This window comes from Cricetulus griseus, chromosome 3 (genome assembly GCF_003668045.3).
Source record: "Cricetulus griseus strain 17A/GY chromosome 3, alternate assembly CriGri-PICRH-1.0, whole genome shotgun sequence".
NCBI classification, from domain to species: domain Eukaryota; kingdom Metazoa; phylum Chordata; class Mammalia; order Rodentia; family Cricetidae; genus Cricetulus; species Cricetulus griseus.
Genome location: NC_048596.1, coordinates 215,351,270 through 215,373,860, shown reverse-complemented (window position 1 = coordinate 215,373,860; position 22,591 = coordinate 215,351,270).

Sequence of the window (22,591 nt, the reverse complement as noted above, 5' to 3'; positions counted from 1 at the left end):
CAGGTGCTGACCTGGGCTGATTTTTTTTTCTTCTGTAATAATAATCAACCTACCTGGTTGTAATAATTCAAGGATGGGATTTATGACAGTGGATTTCTTTGGGAAGGCTTTTCTCAAACAAAGGTAGCCCCAGTTAAAGCTCCTTCTGCAGCTGGGATCCCCAGATAGCTTCAGTTCCAATTCATCTTGAGGTCACTGAGACATATTCTGCATACCTCCAAGTGAACAGATGAATGAATGAATGAATGAATGAATGAATGAATGAATGACTATGCATGATGCTGCATCCTACCCTACCACTAGGGAGCAGTAGTGAGTAGCACACACTAAGTGACAATCTGGGGTCACTTTCCCTACTAAGTATTGTTAATTGGCTCCACATAAATACAGAGGCATCCAGAGCAATGGAGTGGAACCCATTGGATGAAGTATCTGAACTAGGAAACTAAGAAGAAAAAAGGAGGAGAAGAGAAGGGTAGCGAATAGACAGCTCCTAGAATCCAACCCTGGGAAGATGTGAGGCTTGGGGCATGGAAGGCTTGAAGTGAATGATGGCAGCTGTGTGGCTATGGGTACACAATAGAGCTGATGATTTAAGAGGAAAACCAGTACATGCGTTGAGCACTGGCAAAGTCGTGACACTAAAGGGAAAGACGGAGAAGGCTGGGGATGTAGCTCAGTTGGTATAGTACTTGCCTAACATGCATGAAGCCCTGGGCTCGAGCCCCAGCATCCCATAAATTGGGTAGTGGTGTATGCCTATAATCTTGGCACTGGACTGTAGAGACAAAATCAAAATGTCAAGGTAATCCCCAACTACGTAGTAAATTCAAGGCCATGCAGGGCTACAGCTCTATCTCCAGTGATGGAGGAAAGGGGGAAAAGAAATCAGAGAGAAGAAATTTCAAAGGAGGTTCTTTGCAAATGTTAGATGATCTTGATTTTATTGTACTGGAATGGAAAATTATCTTTTTCTCTCCCATCCTAGGCCCATGGCTGACACCTCAATGACAAAAGACAGATTACAAGAGAAAACCACACAGATTCATTTATTACATAATTTTACATGTGTGGCTTAGGAGAAAAAGATCCAAAGAAATTATAAACCAAGTGGTTTTGTTTCTTTCTGTTTGGGGAGCTGGGGATTGACCCTGGGCCTTGACATCCAGCCAAGTGCCCCCCTCCTGAACTGTATCTCTGAACCTGAAGTGTTTTTATAGCAGGTTTGATGAAAAGTCGAGAAACCTGATAGAGCCAAAGCATATACTTTAACAGTAATAAATTGGGAACTCAATGAAGCCTATGCCATCAGGACCTTTTCTGTGTCTCTGTGTCTTCAGGGATGATACTGCTTCCTCCCTGCAGACATAGGGATGGCACCCCTCACACATGCATCTTATGACCTAGTTCAAATGATAAGAAAGGGGGGTGGGGGGTGTCAGACCTTGCTGCCTCTTCCCTTCTCTCAAATTCCATCAGCTTAAAATACCCAGTCTGGGGCTGGAAAGCACACACTGCTCTTCCAGAGGACCCCAACTTGGGTTCCTAGCATCCACATCTGGTGGCTCACAAAAGCCTGTGACTCCAGCTCCAAAGGATCTGATGTCCTCTTTTGACCTCCAAAGTACCCAGACACACATGTACATACACAGAAAATTAAATACAAAGAAATTGATGGAGGATATCTGTGTGTGTGTGTGTGTGTGTGTGTGTGTGTGTGTGCGCGCGCACGCGCGCGCACGCATTTCTCTTATTGATGAATAAAACACTGTTTGGCCAATAGAGGCAGGAAGATAGGCAGGACTAGGTGACAAGGAGAATTCTGAGAAAGGTAGGCAGAGGGAGACCTCGAAAAGACACCATGTAGAGACTAGGAAGATAGGATATGTGCCCCGTACAGCGGGGTTCTGGTAATTCACGGGTCGAGAGGGGGACTAAGCCTGAAAATAAATGGGCCAGAAAGAAAGAGGGAGACCAAGCAATGGGTTGTCAAGGTCTGTTTATTGAACTTAAGCAAAGAGTTCTTAAAGAGAAAGAAAGAGGAAGTAAGGGAGGGGGGAGGAATGGGTGTTTAACGCTCTCAGGCCTGGGCAGGTGTCCCGGAACATTCTTGTGGTTTATCTCAGAACACTAACCTTCCGGGAGGGGGTGGGGTATTAGATTAAACTGGTGGTTAGCCAAGCATGGAGGTCGCCAGGCCTCTTGTACCAGGCATTCTCTGGTAAGATAAGACCACATGGAATACTTAGATTAGTTATGGGTTAATAATTAAGACAGAGCTAGCCAATAAGAAGCCTTAGCCAACCGGGTGTTGGCGGCGCACGCCTTTAATCCCAGCACTCAGGAGGCAGAGGCAGGCGGATCTCGGTGAATTCGAGGCCAGCCTGGTCTCCAGAGCAAGCGCCAGGATAGGCTCCAAAGCTACACAGAGAAACCCTGTCTCGAAAAACCAAAATAAATAAATAAATAAATAAATAAATAAATAAATAAATAAATAAAGCCTTAGCCATCAGCCGACAATTTTATGATTAATATAGGATCCATTTGTTTATCTGGGGCAAAACAGCTGTGGGACCTGGCAGAACAAGAAACTCCAACAACAAGAAAAATTCAGTATGCTAAAGTGTCATACTTTAGGGTGATATGTCCTGTTTTTATATAGGTGGGTATCATTGCCTCTAAGGTTAGGACCTCCATTATGGCTTGGATATAAAAGTGCCCCCCAAAACACATGTGTTGAAGGTTGATCCCCGATGCAGCAGTGTTCAGAGTTGGGACTTCTCACAGTGGACACACAGCATAACAGGCTTTTGCAAGTGCAGGAGATTTTACCGTGAGGCCCAGTTAGAGGAATGAGTAACTGGAGGCCTATTTTGTTCCCAGCCTCTCCCTCTCTGGTTCTTCTCTTTTTGCTTTCTGCCCAACACAAGGAAAGTTTTCTTCTGTAAGCCAAACAAACTTTTTCTCCTGTGAGTTGAACCTTCTCAGATAGTTTGTCACAGCAATGGAAACCTGACTAATCCAGCCTCCAAAATCTTAACCAAAAATTCCATGACTACATATATTAGGAAATAGTTTGTTGTGCTTCAAGAGAGGTAAACAGAATACACTGCGGAACCAACTTCGGCAAGCAGCATAGGAAAGCACTCTCGAGATTTCCTACTGGCACGTTGCACACATGTGACTAAAGGTTTGAACTAGGCCATGTATAATTAGCTCTCTGTGCACGTGTGTCCATGTACATGTTTATAGAAACATATGTATGCAAAGCATGGGTAAGCAAAGGATCCCAAGTGGGAACCCAGTCGCAAAACTTTGGGCTCAGAATCGAGACAGATTGAAACAATCTATAAAAAGAATAAGAAACAGAAAGGAAATCGAGTCAGGAGAAGGAAAAGGCCAGCATCTTATTGCAGAACCGTAAGCCTCATAAACTACAAACAGATGTGCACCATCAGTTCTAACGCTTGCCACGCTGCTGGGATGTTTTAATAACTACCAATTCTGTAATATGCTTCAAAATTGTGTTTACCAACCTGGAATGGGTTTAGACAGTCACTGCTCACATGTGAAAAAGTTATTTTCAGAAAACGACTTCCTGAAGAGCATAGTTTGAAGTTTATTGACATAATTTGTAATTTTTTTATCCTTTATTAGGAAAGTTTGTTCTTTGACAAGCTCATAGATGTCTATAATAGATTCTGGTTCCTCACTGCCCACCCCCTCTTAATTCCCTCCTGCCCCTGCCAACATCCCCTTTATCCTTGCAAAGTTTTTCCCCAGACTCCTGAATTCTTGTTTTGTTTTGTGTCCCCATGAGGTTAACCTAGCTGTGTAACCTCGGGTTCAGAACTCTCTGTTGGAGCCTGGTGAGCTCACAGTGGTTATGTAAACATCTGGAGACTATGCCCTCCCCCCCCCCCAATCTGTTAATTGTCAATAGATCAACAGAAAGTGGCTGCAGGGCCCCACAATCCCCTCCTCCACCCATGGTTAACTACTGGCGAAACCAGTCTTGTGCAAGCCCAGTGACAGTAATCACAATTGCTATGAGTTCATGACTGTCATGGCTGTGTCATACTTAGACGATGACACTTCACAACCCTTCTCCCTACCTTCCAGCCCTTACATTTTTTCCTCCCCCTCTTCTGCAGTTCTCTCTGAGCCTTAAATGTATCCTTTAGGACCACGCCCTCAACTGTAACTGCAGGCTTTTATATGTCCCGACCAGACCTTAGCGGCTTATAAAATAATCACTCAGGGCTGGTCGTTGGTTGTGCACACATTTAATCCTAGCACTCAGGAGGCAGAGGCAGAGGGATCTCTGTGAGTTCGAAGCCAGCCTGATCTACTGAGTGAGTTCCAGGACAGGCTCCAAAACAATACAGAAAGAAAAACCCTGTCTCGAAAATCCAAAAATAATAACAATCACTCAGAAGCTTAATATTCATTATAGTTGTTTGGCTGATGTCTCAGGCTTATTGCTAGCTAGTTCTTACATTTAAATTAACCTATTTCTATTAATCTAAATATTACCATGTGGCCGTGGCTTACCAGTAATGTTCTGGCATCTTACTCCTTTGGTGGCTACATGGCATCTCTCCATCTCCTCCTTCTTTCTCCCTGTATCTCTGTTTGGATGTCCCACTAGATATATTCTGCCCTGCCATAGGCCAAAATAGCTTTATTCATCCACCAATAAAAGCAGCACATATTTGCAGCATACAGAAGGACACCCCACACCACTCAACTGTCACTTATTTTAAGAGTCTTGTGTGGACATGGGTCTCTGCATCCACCAGTCTTTGTCAGGTCTGAGCCAGGAAGAAAATAACTTCTCAGAAAACATGATGAGTTTCTAGTTATTGGCAATGGTCTGTTACATTTTAATTATCCTAAACTGTTGTAGAAAAACAATGCTTCACACTCCAGAAAGAAACCAAATCCTTGAACCAGGCAGTGGTGTCAAATGCCTTTAATCCCAGCCCTTGGGAGGTAAAGGCAAATGATCTTTATAAGGCCAGTTTGGTCTACAGAGCGAGTTCCAGGACAGCCAGGGCTACACAGAGAAACCCTATCTCGAAAAAACAAACAAAAAACCAAAGAAGCCAAATCCTGGGAAAAGAATGAGCAATGTGTCATTTCTTGTTAATAGAAAGTTAATTTCTACTTTTTCAAGAAAATTACTGAAAACTTTTTGATTGACTTTCCCAATGTAAAAGTGAAGAAATGCAAGGTGCTGCTTTAAAATTTAGACAAGTGTTTCTCAACCTTCCTAGTATTGTGACCCTTTAATACAGTTCCTCATGTTTTGATGATCCCTCAACCATGAAATTATTTAATCGCTACTTCATAACTGTAATTTTGCTACTGTTATGAACTGTAATGTGAATGCAGGATATCTAATAAGCAACCCCCAAAGAGGTTGCAACCCACAGGTTGAGAACCACTGTTAAAGACAGTCTTTTTATTTTTTTTTTAATTTTTTAGGACAGGTTTTCTCTGTGTAGTCCTGGCCATCCTGGAACTTGCTTGTAGACCAAGCTGGCCTTGAACTCAGAGATCGAACTGTCTTTGCCTCCAGAGTTCTGGGATTAAAGGTGTGTACCACCACCAGTGTTAGAATGAACTGTCACAAGAACATGGAAGATAGGTGTAAATCTCAGCTATTCCCCACCCCCTGGAATCTGATTTCTTGAAGGTGTAGATATTTTGCAAAGCTTTTTTCCTAAGGCTTTTACCCTTCTCATCCTGTTGATCCTCATGACAATTTGTGTCATGTTTGAGTATTAAGTGTGAGGAAACATGAGCTACAGAGAAGTTTCATGGCCTGTTTGTATCACAGTGACACCCACCCTGTTGTGGAGTATTTGTTCACACTGTGTAAAGATGTTAATGAAGAGCTGGGTGGCCAATTGCTAAGCAGGAGAGACAGCCAGGATTTCCAGGGAGAGAGAGGAAGAGGAGGAAGAATTGAGGTTTGTGGCTTACACCAGCTAAACACAACAAGACATGGAGGGAGACAGACATACAGAATGAAAGGAAGGTAAAGAGCCATATGCTAAACATAGATTAATAGAAACAAGTTAAGTTATAAGAGCTAATGGGACAAGTCAAAGCTAAAGTCAAGCTTTTATAAATAGTAATGAATCTCCATGTCATTATTTGTGAGCTGGTGGCCAAAGAAAAATCCAACTACAACACCCCATGGTGACTCATTCCTAGCTACCTTCTGCTAGTCATTAATATCTCCCCAAAAATGAGTGTCCACACTCCCTTTCTAAGGATGCAGACACCTGTTGCATTGTGTTATAGTGAGGTTGTAGGGCTAAAGATGAGGCTCAGGTGGTAGAGTGCTTGCCTAGCATGTACAAGGCCCTGGATAACTGGCTAGGACTTGAACTTGATAATCAGGCTCAGGGGCTTGGGCTTCTGAGCAGTGTGAAACCCTGCTGTTCCACTGACTCACTGGTCTAGGGGATCTCTGAGTTTCTCTGTATTCAGATTTCCTGATTATTCATATTAAGAGAATACAGGAATTTGAGAAAAATATTACAGCCAAAATCCAACTGGAGTGTGTGTGTGTGTGTGTGTGTGTGTGTATTGAGACACAGTCTTGCCATTGAGTTCTGTCTAGCCTAGACGTCTCTATGTAGATCAAGCTGGCATTGAACTTGCTTCCATACCCAGTCTCTCTTCCAGAGTGCCTGGATTACAGGTGTTTCATACATGCCCCACCTCTCACTTGTTAATCTGCATGTGAAAGGGGCTCTAAACTCAGGAAAGGAACCTAGGGTTCCTGATTCAGGACCCATTCCAGCCTCTTTCCTTCATATAAAACTATTGTGAATCTCCTTCGTTTCTTTCACTTTACACTTAAGATGTGTCCTCCATATGTTGCAAATGGAGTTTTAAAATCTAAATCTCAGAAGGGATTGACATGTGAAGCAAGCTTGTTTCTAATTTGGACTAATAAATAAAAAAAAAAAATAAAATAAATCTAAATCTCACAGCCAGGCCTGGTGGTGGGTGCATTCCTTTAAACCTAGCACTCAGGAGCCAGAGGCTGAAAGACCCTCGGAGGCTCAGGCCCCCAGGATTTCAGCCCAGGACCGAGGTGACCCCAATCTCCAGGCCTAGGTGAAAGCTTGATGCAAGCAGCAAGAGGCTTCATTGCAGTTGTTTAATGAGCTAACCCCATTAGCTCAGGCCTTTCGTCCATCCACCATGTTGGATGGCTGGGAAAAGACCCCGAGAAACCTCGGGACAAGATCTTATAGGACAGCACAAAGGGAGTATCTAGGGGTACGCACAGGCTCAGGATTGGTGTACCTCCAGGCTTAGAGGACTTGCCCTGTGTTGATTGGTCAACTGGTTGTTATGGCCCATAGGCCCTCCCAGGGTGGATGCTATGTACACTTGTCCGTAAAGCACACCCAGAGCCATAAAGCATAGCACCACCAACTAACTTCTGATTGGTTCCTTGCCACAAGGCAGGCATCTGACCTCCTAGTGACCAAGGCAAGGTCAGGCAAGCACGCGTTAGGCTGTTATGGCTGCCGAAATGGAGAACTGGCCCCTTCAAGGCCAGCCTGGTCTACAGAGCTAGTCTGGGACATCCAGAGCTACACAGAGAAACATGTGTGGAAAAAAAATTCTGAATCTCACATTAAATTTTACTGGATGATAAATTTCTTTAAAATGTTGTGACCCAGAGCTGAGTATAGTTGTGCATGCCTTTAACACCAGCACTGGGAAGGCCTGGGCAGGCTAATGTTTGTGAGTTCAAGACTAGCCTGGTCTGAGTTTCAGGCCAACCAGGGATGTAAAAAACATAACAAACAAACAAAAAACTTAATTAGCCGGGCAGAGGTGGCACTCGCCTTTAGTCCCAGCCCTCAGGAGGCAGAGGCAGGCGAATCTCTGTGAGTGTGAAACCAGCCTGGTCTACAAGAGCTAGTTTCAGGACAGCTTCCAAAGCCACAGAGAAACTCTGTCTCAAAAAACAAAACAAAACAAAAAACCAACTTAATTGTTCCTATAAAACTCAGCTCCTTGTTATAAAGCACAAAACAAATGAAGATTACACTATAATTCAACAGGCTGTTTACATACTCTTGTGGTTTTGTTCCAGGAAAGACAAAATTGCTCCAAAGTGTTATCACCTGGTATTTCTTTTTTAAGATTTATTTTACTTTATGTGTATGAGTGTCTGTGTAAACATACTATGTGCATGAAGTTCTCTTGAAGGCCAGAAGGCATCAGATCCCTGTGAACTGCAGTTACAGATGTTTGTGGGACAGAGTCATTGGATGCTGGGAACTCAGGTTCTCTCCAAGAGCAGTTAGTTGGTTCTCTTAATTGCTGAGCCATTTCTCTAGCCCCTAAGTTTTGGTGTTCTGTTTTGTGGTGGTGCTGGTAGAACTGGGATTTGAGCCCAGGGCTTCCTGGGTGCTAGGTAAGCACCATACTGTGTCCAAGCCCATTACTTTATAGCTCAATAGCTATTTCCTTCTCAAATTCTTCATCTTCCTGATTTTAGGAGGGAGGGGGAGTGCTAGCCTATCTGATGGTTTTTATTAATGCACAACAATTATTTTACCACAGTGACACATTCTGAGGTGATAGTTCATCAATAGATTAAGGAAACACTGCAATCTAACACATTCCAGTAAATAATCAGGACAAGATTAATGGTGATGTCTAATGAAAGCCATCTGTTTCTTCAAGCAGCTTGGTCACTGTCTTCATTTCAGAGTCCAATAAATTGTGAATGCTTTAAAGCATGTGTGAGTCACACTGAGCCGATATCATTCTCCGGGCACAAGTTCACCTCCTTGAGAACGCTAACCGATGTCCACCTGGTCTTTAGTTGGGAGAAGGGCATCCTGGTCAGCTGGCAGGTTGTTTAACTGACTTCATGGCCATCAACAGGTCTGTATTTTTGTATCCTCCTGGCTCAGGAGGAAGCAAACCCGCTGCATGTTTTCTTAGTCTGCATCATGGAAGGATGGAACTCAGACAGCTAAATTCGCTGGTCCCAGGATCATATTTTATCCTCTTCCTCAAAGTATGATGAGGCAAGCACCATAAAAATTATGTAATTGTCTAAAAGGAAATGGAGAGTCTCTCCCTTGTTGACTCTCAATATAATAATTGGAATAAAATACATGTTGGAGGAAATGGAAAAGTAGGAGTTGCTCCCCCCACCCCTCCCTGGTACTGGAAAAATGGAACCCAGGCCTCAGGGATACTAGGCAAGCACTGTATCACTGAGCTGCAGCCCAGCCTCCCTCCCATTTTTTTAGGACCCTCCTCAAACTGAATGTGTGAATTTAAAAAGTCTAAAATGTTTTTTTTTAAAATGAACACATCTCTATTTGGAGACGAGAGGGGGTTTGTTTCCTTTTGAACAAGCCTCTGTATTTTCAAAGTGTTTTTCACAACCTCTTATAACCATTTAAATAATGAAAAACCTGTTTGTGTTTGCCTACTCAATACGACAGTTATTTCCTGATACATATTTTGATGTAAATTTTACACATATGATAGAAAATGAGATTGAAATTAACATATTTGATGATTTATGTTTTTTTCTCTTCATGGAATAAAACTATAAAAGGTTATGGTGGCCTGCTTCCTGCAGTTATGCTAGTATGAAAACCTCACTCCTCTCTACAATCAATAGGCAAGAACATGAAAATTAGTAACTTAACAAGCTCCCAGAGGCAGTAGCAATGTATCAGGCTCATAGTGCCTTAGGAATGGGTAGGTTGGGATGTCCTCAGCATCCACAGCCTGATGAGGGAATAATAAAGACGGGACTGAAACAAGGATTCTTGGAGTGGTGTAACTCTGTGGTAGAATGCCTTCGAAGCCTGGACAAAGCCCTGGAGTTTTATTTTGGTTTGGTTTTTGTTTTTTAATGTTTTTTAGTTTAGTTTTTTTTTTTTTTTTGGTTGGCTGGTTGGTTAGTTTTGGTTTTTTTCAAGACAGTGTTTCTGTAACAGTCCTGGTTGTCCTGGAACTCACTCTGTACACCAGGCTGGTCTTGAACTCACAGAGATTCACCTGCCTCTGCCTCCCTCCTGCTGGGATTAAAGATGTACACCAGTATCACCCAGCCAACAATTTGTTTTTTTAAGTAAATGATGTGTGGGAGTATAAGTCAGATATCCACAGAGGCCAGAGGTTTTGGATCCCCTGGAGCTGGAGTCACAGGCAGTTATGGGGCACCTGATGTGGATGCTGGCAATTGAACTCAGATCCTTTGGAAAAGCAATATGTGCTCTTAACCACTGAGCCATCTCTCCAGTCAAGATCTGTAAGCCAGTACCCCAGATTTCCACCACCCATATGGTGTCTCAACACTGCCTGTGACTTTAGTTCCAGAGCATATGATGCCCTCTTCCGGCCTCTGAGCCAGTGCACAAATTTATATGTAGGTCAAACATTTTGTTTTCATTTTTAACATTTCTTTTTTGTTTAACATTTCTTTAAAACTTAGTCTGGGGTCATGCATTATTGCATCAAGCAGAATGCCGTGTGTTGTATCTCAATTGTCTGTACAATGACCACCAAGCCCCTGAACTCATTTGCTTTCAGAGCATTCAAGGAAAGAACACAGGACACCACAAGCAATAAAACCTCACAATGACTAACACTTTCAAACTGGAATATAATAAAATTGATAGTTGGCTGCCAACTACCAATTGTTGATCACATCTTCCAAACACTTGGGACCACAAGCATTTCAGATTTCATAATTTTTCAAATCTTGGAATTATTCACATAGGTTTTACTAATTGAATATCCCTAATCCAAAAATTCAAAGTACAAAATGTTCCAAAATCCTGGGAAATTTTGGGAGACAGAAGCAAGAAGATCTCAAATTAAAGGGCAGTCTAGGCAAGAGAGAGAGAGAGACAGAGACAGAGAGGGAGACAGAGAGAGAGAGATTGTCTATCTTGAAAGAGAGGGGTGCCTTCTCAAGATTAGCACCTCAACAGCACAATGAAGAATAAATCAAGCTAGCCACAGTAGCACACACCTTTAATTCCAGTATTCAGGAGACAGAGGCAAGTGGATCTCTCTCTGTGAGTTGGAGGCCAGCCTGGTCTATATAGTGAGTTCCAGGACAGCCAGGGCTACACAGAAAGACCCTGTCTCAAAAGAAAGAGGTTGGGGAGGAGGGGGAGGAGAGAGGAGGAGGAGGAAGAAGATGAGGAGAAGGAAGAATTGTTCTGAGACACGGAAGTGTTTGAGTATCAGCATGGGAGTAGGAAGGGACCAGCTGTTACAGCTGTGGGAGAAAGAAGTGTCAGCCTAGGAAACTCGGAGTGGGAGCACCCTGACAGCAGCAAGATGAGCAAAGGTTCAGTGTGTGTGTTGGGGGTGGGGGTGGGGGAGCTCTGTGTGTGTGTGTATGACAGACAGACAGACAGAGGTTGGCATGTGGAAAGGTGTGTGTGTGTGTGAGAGAGAGAGAGAGAGAGAGAGAGAGAGAGAGAGAGAGAGAGAGAAGTTGGCATGTGGGAAGGTGTGTGTGTATGAGAGAGAGAAAGTTGGCATGTGGGAAGGTGGGGGGGGGGAATGGCATGTGGGGAGGGTGTGTGTGTGTAGAAGCTGAGGCCAGGCTGTGCGGTGGTGGAGCACCCCTTTAATTCTAGCACTCGGGGCAGGCTGATCTCTGTGACTTCGAGACCAGCCTGGTCTACAAGAGCCAGTTCCAGGACAGCCTCCAAAGCCACAGAGAAACCCTGTCTGGAAAAACAAGAAGGAGGAGGAGGAGGAGGAGGAGGAGGAGGAGGAGGAGGAGGAGGAGGAGAGAGAAGGAGAAGGAGGAGAAGGAGAAGAAGAAGAAAGAAGAAAGGAGAAAGGAGAAAGAAGAAAGAGGAAAGAAGAAAGAAGAGGAAGAAGAGCCAGGTGTCTTCCTGTTGCTTTCCACTTTATGTTTTTAGACTGTGTCTCTCTATGAGCCAGGAGCTCAGCAATTCAGCTAGACTGGCTGACCAGTGAGCTCCATGACCAATCCTGTCTCTGCCTCCCCAGTGTTAAGACCACATGCCAACTGTGATTTTTGTGATTTTTGCTATTCACATGTGTTCTGGGAACCAGAACTCAGGTCTCATTCTTTACCTGGCAATCACTGTCCCCAGCCATCAGAGTGTCTTTTGGTGTTTATACTTAAATGAGGTTAGTGTTGTTCCAAGAAATATCCATTGTTCATAGAGTGATATGTAAGGAACCTGGCCATAGAAATCACACAGGCTACAGCCTCTTCACATGCCAGGTGTGTGACCTTGACCCAGTTGCTTAACCTTTCTGCACCTCAGATTCTTTTTCAACTAAAAGGGATAGTAAAAATGTAACGAGTCTGCTGTTTCAATCTGTGCACCAACTGCTCCTGTGAGGATTCCCTGCTCCTTAAATTATGTATCAGCTTAGTAAATGCTGATTTTTATTGGTATCACATTAGTCGCCATACAGGACATAACCTATGTCTCTGCAAAAGAAATCTAAGTATCATGGTAAATCCAGTCACTGCCACCTGTTCCCAAAAATGTCCTCTATTTGCTATCACATTCGTCTCAGAGAGGATGTGAGTTAGTAAATCTCTGGCAAAGCTCCCCTCTACATGGCCAGGAACACTTCGAAGACTAGCAACAAACTAATTCTGACTTTCTTTCTATACCTCAAAGATGTTCTTTTTGCCCTTCCCTCTCATCAGGCATTTCTGTAACCATCCTGCAGCCCCCTCTAACTAGTAGCCCCTGTTGTGAGACTGATCATATCACATATAATGGCAGACCTGACCTCAGAGATTACAGGATAATGTGGGTGATGGGCATAGTTTAGCCAAAGTCTATACAACTGTCAATTACTACCTGCAGTTCTACCCTGCACAGAGCTCTGTCCAAAGCCAGGCTCTACCACTTGCCTTTGCCAGAAACAGCACGGGCTGAACCTATAATCTTCCTCCATCTTCTTCATTTCTTGTTTTTATTTTCATTCTCCTCTTTCCGTCTGCAATAATCACAACTCAAACGCTGGTTGGTGACACCTATGACATTAACTGTCTGTGGGGAGATCACTTATCTCCTATCAACATGACTGGCTTCCTCCATGTCCTACTCCTGGAAAAAAAAAAAAAAGAGTGGGGGGCGGGGTTTGCAAGCCTGAAATCCCACCAGTCAGGAGGTCAAGGCAAGAGGATTAGGAGTTCAAGGCCTTCCTGGGCATAATAAATTCAAGGTCAACTTGAGCTTCATGAGACCTCATTTCAAAAAGTACCAAAAGAAAAAAAGCTGGCAAGATGACTCAGTGAATAAAAGTGCTTCAAACCCTGAGGACCTAAATTTGATTCCTGGCAGGACCCACATGGCAAAAGAGAACCAATTCCTGACCTGCAATTGTCCTCTGACCTACACACACACACACACACACACACACACACAGTCTCAGAAGTAGAATCGCATCTCGAGCATGGAGTGCCTACCTAAGAGATTGTTAGTCACTGTATCTATAGTTCAGATATATTTAAAAATCACTGAAGTTTCTTCTTGGAGGATGTGAGCGGGATTTGTTTGTTTTGACATAAGATCCTGCTAAGTAGCCCTGGCCAGCAAGGAACTCACTGAGCAACCTCGGCAGACCTTGAACTTACGGCAATTCTCCTACTCCACATTTCCAAGTGCTGGGTTTTTCACCAGCATTTTTGTTTAAGACTTTTTCCCACTTTACATGTGAGAAAAGTTTTGCCAGCTTTGAGGCCTCGTAAGTACAGAGACAGATGTGGGGCCGGGGAAACCACCCATAGGTTGCTTTTACTTTCCTAGATAGATTTCACTTTCTGATTAGAGGTTTCTGTCCTCTGTTGTCTTACCACAAAACAGTTAATTTCCATGACCATTCTGTTGCTTTGGGAAAAAAAAAAAAAAAAAAAAAAAAAAAAAAAAAAACAGGCTGGGGTGTAGCTCGATTGGTAGAGTTCTTGCCTAGAATGAAGCAAGTACCAAGTTCAGTTCCCAGCATCCTATAAATGAGGTAACACATGCTTGTTATCCCAGCTCTTGAAAGGTAAAGGAAGAAGGAGAAGTTCAAGGTTATCCTCTTTAACTGCATTCAGACCCTACCTCAAAAATAAACTAACAGCTAGGTATAATGACTTGTACTTGTAATCCCATTGCTCAGGTAACAGAAACAGACAGATCTCTGTGAGTTCCAAGCCAGCCTGGTCTATATGTTCCAGGCCAGTCAGGGCTATACAAGGAGATCTGTCTCAAAAATAGGCAAATAAATATAAGAACAAAGTAAATCAGCTAAATTAAAATAGTGCTGTAGGCTATTGAACGGTAGTTATGCCATCCCATGACAATATTCCTAAGAATGCTTTAAGTGCTAAAACCATCTTGAGTAAAACTGATCTCTGGACCAGCCCTAAATTCCTATGCAATGTGGCCCTGAACTAAAGGTTAACCATCTGACCCTTTAACCTTTATTTCTCCCCTTGTGTAAACAACACTTGCTTTCTATATATATCACATGAGACTGGCGGGAGGAGGTGGGGATTGGGACATGACATGAACACATGACACAGGACATGGACAGACTTGGGATGACCAGAGCAAAGCTGAACCATACCTACCTGACATCCTCTACTCGTGATAAAGAGTGCAATCCCTACCCCCATTCCTCCAGCTCTTCCTGCCCACCCCCAACATATCTACCATCCCTCTCCCTAGTATCTTTTGTTAATAGCCTACTAAACCCTGCTAGTGCTGTCTTTAGGCCTACATTTGTGGAGTCATCTACTGAGGCTAGGACAACCTACCAATGGCCACTATCCCCCAAAGCAACTTTCCCTCCTTCAGCAGCCACCAGCTACCATTAGGTCCTTAGCTAGGAGAGGGGTACAAAAATGTTAAAAAAGAAAGAACTCCTTGGTCAGAAAAAAAAAAAAAAAACCTGGTTTGTATATTCAGAAAATAATTTGGGGGGTCTAAAGAAGTAGCTCAGTGGTTAAGAGCACTTGTCATTCTTGCAAAGGACCCAGGATCAACTCCCAGTGTATACAGGATGGCTCACAAACATCTCTAATTCCAGGTATCTGACACCCTTTTCTAACCTCCAATGGCACCAAGCACACATGTAGAGTACATACATACATATGTGTAGGCAAAACACTGATACATATAATATCTAATTATAGATTATTAGATTTACAATTGTATTTAATTATTTTATAGTTATATAATTATACTCAATTAAATATTAAATAAACACGAATATTTAAATAGCATAATAGTGGTAATTTGGGGTCTGGAGAAATGGCACAGAAGTTAAGAGTACTTGTTGCTCCTCCAGAGGACCTGAATCAGTTCCTGGCACCAATGTCTGGAGGCTTAGAATTGTTGGGGGATATTTGATCACACTGTGAACCCGAGTTTGCATTTTCTTAATTTAATAAAATTAATAAATTAAATAAAATTAACTTTGGGTCAGGAGGCTGAGTTGGCAACTAACTGACAGAAAGCAATCAGAGGGCATCTGGAAGAGATAGAAAGACACACAAGAAGGAATAGGGAGGAATTTGTAGTGGTTCAGCTTTTTCGTTAGGTGGATCAGAAGGATACTCTCTTTGGCAGACAGCATCAAAAAGAGGTTAACTAGTTGCTACTCAACCTCTCAGAGCTAGCAGATTTTCACCCCAGCCTTTGAACCTCGAGTCTTATTTATAAATAGCGGCAGTGACAGAGCCAGTGCCTTCAGGAACAGAATTCCTGCTAGGCTGTGGAGTCACAATTGCTGGCTGGAATAACAGTAGATTAAGGCACCACCACTGTGCTGAAGACAAAACAACATAGGACCACCCGAAATTCCAGCTTCAGAGCATCCAAAGGTCCTTTCGGCCTCTGCCAGCACCAGCACATGTGTGGCACACATTCAGACAAAAAAAAAAAAAAAAAACTTCAAATAATAATAATATTAATTTTGAGCCTCACAAGATGGCTCAGGGGGAAAAGCACTTGCCTTATAAACCCAACACCTTAGTTTGGTCCCTGGTACCCAAGGAAAAGGGCTAGAAAAGGGCGGGTCACATCTGTAATCCCAGTTACAGAAAAATGGATGACAGAGTTAGAAGGCTCACCTGGAAGCTAGCAAGCATACAGGAAAAGGGCCTGTCTCCACAAGGTGAGTGAAGATCTCCCCACTAAAGTAAACCAGTCTAAGGTTTAAACTAATGTAAAGTGGCCATGGCTCACTCACATACATACACACATAAATTTTTTTTCTTTTCTTTTCTTTTTTTTTGGTTTTTCAAGACAGGGTTTCTCTGTGGCTTTGGAGGCTGTCCTGGAACTAGCTCTTGTAGACCAGGCTGGTCTCAAACTCACAGAGATCCACCTGCCTCTGCCTCCCAAGTGCTGGAATTAAAGGCATGCACCACCACCGCATGGCTACATAATATTAATTAGTTAATTACAGTTTCTTAGTCTCAGGGTGAAGCTCAATTGTTAGTCAGCCCAGTAGGCATGACACTAATCCCCAGCATGGCACAAAACTGGGCATGTTGATACAAACCTATAATCAATATCAGCACCTTCAAGATGGATGCAAAGGGATCAGAAATTCAAGGTCATCCTCAGATACCTATCAAGACTTGCAGGTCCCTAAACATCAATTCAAACATTATTTTGGGGAGGGGTAGCTAGAGAGATGACTCAGTGGTTAAGAGCACTGACGGCTCTCCCAGGGGATCGAAATTGGATTCCCAGCACCTACATGACACATGACACCATGCAGTCATCTGTAGCTCTAGCTTCAGGGCATCCAACTCCCTCTTCTAGCCTCCATGGATACCTCACATACGTGACACACACATGTTCAGGTAGGCAAAAATCCCATTCACATAATGTTTTTTTTTTTTTAAATGACTTTACTTTTGTGTACCAGGCTTGGTTACTCACACTTGTAATCTTGACACTGAGGAGGTTGAAGCAGGAGGATTACTGAAAGTGTTAGGTCAGCCTTGGCTAAGAGAGTGAAGACTTTGTCTTAAAAAAAAAAAGTAATAACAATAATAATAACTTTTCATCATGAAAAATTGCAAATAGAGAAATGTAATAAACTTATCTCCAGACTTGTATGGGCATTTTGCCATACTTGTTTTATCCACTCATTTTCCATTCTTTTTGGCTCAGTAATGTTTTAACATTTTTTCAAGAATACCACATCTCTATGTACCTATAAAAATGAGGACAGTGTCTATGTAATCACAGTAATTCTGTATATTAATTTTGCTCAAAATTAGTCATTTATGGTTGATTTGCTCGAAGCAGCCAAACAAGGTCCATAATTCAATGTAATTGAATGTTTAGAACACAACAAAGCAGACAGTTCTGCTCTTAACACAGTGCCCACGGTTTTCATTGCCATGAGCTAACTAAAATTGTTCACTTTCTAAGCAAAATGTAAATGCTACAACAATGAGTTTAAGGTATAGCTCAGTAGTAGAGATTGTTTATCAGTATATGAGGCCCTGGGTTCAATCCTTAGCACAGAAGTTGGGGAGAGGAGAGAGGAGGGCAGAAAGGAAAGGAAAGGGTGGTGTTTTACCTTCAAATGGTGGCTGAACTTTAACCCACTAGCAGCTGAGGCTTTTTAGCCTGTGGGGAAATTCTCTTCCCCCAGACAATGACTCTGTTGCTGCTGCTAAAGGTAATTCTAACTAAATCTCTATGGCGCTAATAAAACTCAAGAATTCAAAGGCTAGGGTGAAAACATTGGAGTTAGAGTAGTAACTAACTTTATTTGCTGGCATGGGGGGGGGTGGAACCATCCCCTCCCACACCACTCAAACTAAAAAAAAAAAAAATTCCTTGCTAAATTCCTCCCTGCTACTTCCTGTCAACCAGTTGCTAACTCCGCCTCTCTGAGTTAATTTTATTTAATTAGTGCAAATGCAACACATCTTTACATAGTTAACAAACACAGCATGAACAAATGTAACACATCTTTGCTTGGTTAAACAAGTATTCCACAACAGAAGATGGGGGGAGGAAAAGCAGATGCACTTAAGAAATAAAACAATAACACTTTCCCTTGCTTTGTTTGTTTGTTTGTTGTTTGTTTGTTTTGGTCTGGATTTGGTTTGATTTAGCTTGGGTTGGGTTTGGTTTTTGAGACCGGGTCTCACTTTGTAGCCCAAGACAGCCTCAAGCTTCCTGCCTTGCTGCAACCACTTAAATACTGTGATTCCATGTGTGTGCCACAGTGCCTAGTTCTGAATTATGTTCCTCAGGGAGAGAAAGAGAGGGAAGAGAAAGGGGAAGAAGATGAGGGGAAGGAAGAAAGAGAGAGGAAAGAGTGAGAGAGAAAGAAGAGGGAAGAATGTGCCTGAGGAAGGACGCCTTTTACCCCCGTTTTCTCCCTACCCCTGTCCATCCTTCAGCAGCTTCTACTCATTCTTCCCCCAGACATATCTTCCCATTCTTCAGAAAAGACTCCAGCATAAATCCAGAAGATTCTCAAGGGAGAACTTCAAAACTTCTATCACACAGCTAACCAAACCACAAGAAACCAATTCTGTAACTCGGGTTTATTTTACTTCCTAGGAGCTTTAGTTAAGACCACTTACTATTGGGCTGGGGAAATGGCTCAGATGGTAAAGGGTGAGGAGGATCAGGATTCAGTGCCCAGAACCCACACAAAATGAGCAGAGTAGAGCCGGTGGTGGTGGTGCCCGCCTTTAATCCCAGCACTCGAGAGGCAGAGACAGATGGATCTCTGTGAATTTGAGGCCAGCTTGGCCGACAAAAGGAGTTCCAGGACAGGCTCCAAAGCTACAGAGAAACTCTGTTTTGAAACTCTTCCCCCACCCAAAAAAAAAAAAAAAAGAGCAGGTTACATTGGTCCACACTTGTAATCCCAGCATGGTGAGATGGAGAGAGGCAGAACCCTGGGCCTTGCTGACTAGCCAGCTAGCCTACTTGACCAATGAGAGACCCTGTCTCAAAGAAAAAGGTGGATGGCCTGAAGTTGTCTTCTGACCTACACACATGAGCACCCACACCCACACCCACAAACAGCCCTGCCATCCAGCCCTCGAGCCTTGTTTCACCTTAGATCATGAGCAAGCCATGAAAACAATTAAAAAAGAATTGACTTCTGAATAAACACGGCTGAGCAAGTCTAGTACCTCCTAAAATCATGTAAAACAACCAGAATGATAGGGTTTTTCTGTTTATTTGTGAGGATGGGGGCCTGAAAGGCAGAGGACAGTGCAGGAATCAGCTCTTTCCTTCTATCCTGTGGGTCCAGGGATGAAGTTCAGAGCTTCAGGCTTGACATCGGGAACTTTTACCAGCTGAGCCGTCTATCTCATCGGCCCATGAGAGGGATTGTCAGTCCAAGAAACATAATATTTATTGGCGTAAATTGGCAAAGTATATAGGCATTAGTGTTGCAAGTCTGTTTCAAAATGACACTCTAGACCAGCATATAACAGAATCCCCAAACATCTGGAGGCTATTTTGAAAATTCTTGGCTATGCTTTGTGATGAGTTTTTCCTTCTCATCTCTGGCAAGCTGGTAGACAGTAGCAAGAGCTGGTGGCCTAAGAATCAGCTGAACTGAGCCTCAGCTCTGTCCCTTTCTGGCTGCATGACTCTTTCCTCCAGGTCTGGCTCTCTCCCCTGTGTGTAAAGAACTCTTTTACACATTTCTGCCAGTGTAAGAGCGATTCTGGCTCCAGTGCTAAAAATCTCAGACGAAATCAAGTGAAATGCTAAACCCAGACTTTACTGAGCCAAATAGAAGCAACCCAGTCCACTCCAAGGGTTTAAAAGAATAAACAAACCCAGAAGGACGGGAAGAATCAAGACGAAACAAGGTGCCAAGACTTGGACAGCAGGCAGTCGAGTGATAAATGATTTAACATCCTGAGAAACTAAAGCCTAATCTGACAGTGAGGAAAGTCAAGAACTGACTGGGCTCTGAGCAGCAGACAGCCAAAAGCCAGGAACTGATGCATCAGACACTTGTGCAAGTGAAGTTACAAGGGGTCACAGGGCACAGGGCAAGAGAATAAAAGGAAAGGAACAGTTTGGAATCAATCCCTCAATTCCCTGGACAACAACCAACAGATAAGCTTTATACCCACAATTGCGTTCTTCAGGAGAAATGGGTCTCAGGACCTCAGCCCCAAGGAGTCACGGGAAGCAAGAGAAGACATGGGGTATGAAATTGCTGCCCTTCTGTGTACTCTCAGCCTACAGAAAGAACATGGACAAGACCAACTACCTTACGCAAAATGTTACTGTCTTTCTTTTCCCACAGAATCTGATCATCCCCAAACAAAGACCTAGTTGGAGCATCACTGCTGAACAGTCAACCCACAGTGAAGTCAGCAAATAGGTGCCACATACAGCTTTGTGGTCCCTCGTGATTCTGTAGAGGTTGACACCCAAGGAAGGATCAGTAGGAATCCAGGGAGACACTCTTCTGTGTAAGAGAATTTTCCTGTCCCTCCTGCCAGCTCCCAAATCACAACACAGGTACTTATTATTAATTATAAAACCTCCGCCAATAGCTTAGGTTTGTTTCTAATTAGCTCTTAGAACTTAAATTAACCCATTTCTACTCATTTGCTTTCTGCCTCATGGCTTCATTACCTTTACTCTGTACTGTCCCTGCTGCTTCCCTGCTTCCTCCATCTCTGGCTACTGACTTTCCGAGTCTCCGCCCTTTTTCTTCCCAGTGCCCTCTCTGCCCCCAAAGTCTTGTGTAGCTATGGGCCATTCAGCTTTTTATTAAACCAATCCAAGGGACAAATCTTTAAAATGTACAAAAAGATTATTCCACAACACTTACATGAGAAACAAGTACTACAAAGTCAGATACTACAAAATCCTCCTCAATTCTGACCCTGTAAATTCAAGGTCCTAAGACTACCTTAGTTTTTAAAGATTTGTTAGATGGGCTCACAAAACTTACTAGAAGCTGCTCACAGCCACAGTTTACTACAGCTAAGCACACAGATTAACATCCACCAAGGAAAGAAGCACATGGGCAGAAGTCAAAAGAGTCTCAAATTGGAGTTTCCAGTTATCAGCACCCATGGCATCATGGATACCACTCATTCTCCCCAGTAATAGTGTGATGCTATGGACAATGTATCATCCACAGAACTCAGTCTTTGCTGCACATGGTTTTACTGGGGTGGCTGACTGTCCAAACGACTCATCTCAAGTCATCATCAGTCCTTCAGGAGTTCAGACTGATCCCATATAATCCAAAGCCTTAATGTTAAGTCCCATTTTAGTGCGGTACAACGATTTCAGACAAGCAAGTGTTCCTACCTGTCAGAATATTCCAAGGTCCTAAATCAAAAGTCAGAACTTTTTTTTTATGTTTGTTTTGGTTTGGTTTTTCTTTTTTCTTTTTTGTTTTTTTTGTTTTGGTTTTTTTTTTTGTTTTTTGCTTTTTTGTTGTTTTTTGTTTGGTTTTTTGTTTTTTGGGGTTTTTTTGTTTTTGTTCTTTTGTTTTTGTTTTTGTTTTTGTTTTTTGAGACAAGGTTTCTTTATGCAATTGTTCTAGCTGTCCTGAACTCACTTTGTAGACCAGGCTGGCCTCAAACTCAGAGATCTGCCTGCCTCTGCCTCCCGAGTGTTAGGATTAAAGGTGTGTGTCACACTGCCCTGACAAGTTCAGTTTTTTACTATACAATTGACCTCTTGGGATTTTGTTTTTATATTTATTACTCTTTGCCAGTTTCATACATGGATAGAATACATGTGGCTACTAAACCTCTTTTTTCCTTCCCAACAAGTCCCCCTCCATTTTTCAAGTTTTTTTTGTGTGCGTGTGTAATATATTTATTTATTTATTTATTTATTTATTTATTTATTATGTATACAACATTCTGCTTCCATGTATATCTGCACACCAGAAGAGGGCACCAGATCTCATAACAGATGGTTGTGAGCCACCATGTGGTTGCTGGGAATTGAACTCAGGACCTCTGGAAGAGCAGTCAGTGCTCTTAACCTCTGAGCCATCTCTCCAGCCCGTTTGTATGTTTTTTATGACCCACTAGTTAGGATTGATTGCATGGGGGTGGTATTTACTAGAGTGTGGGAAACTTACCCCATGTGGGATGCCATTCTCTATGCTGCGAATGTGTTGCTTTTATTGGTTGATGAATAGAGGTGTTCTGACTAACGGCCAGGCAGAATAGAGCCAGGCAGGAAATCCAAACAAAGATTCAGATAGAAAGAAGGCAAAGTCATGGAGTCGCCATCCAGCCACCCAAGGAACAACATGTCTACAGACCGGTAAAAGCCATGATCCACATGACAATACATAGACTAATAAAAATGGGTTAATTTAATTGAGAGAGTAATATGCCTGAGCCACTGGCCAAACAATTATAATTAATAGTAAGCCTCAGAATGATTATTTAATAAGCTGCTTCGGGGAATGGCAGGTGGAAGAGAAATGGGTCCACTGGGACCAGGGTGGGACAGAAAAACTTCCAACTACACTTACCAGTGTCCCAAAAAGGAAATCACTCAGCTGGGTGTTGGTG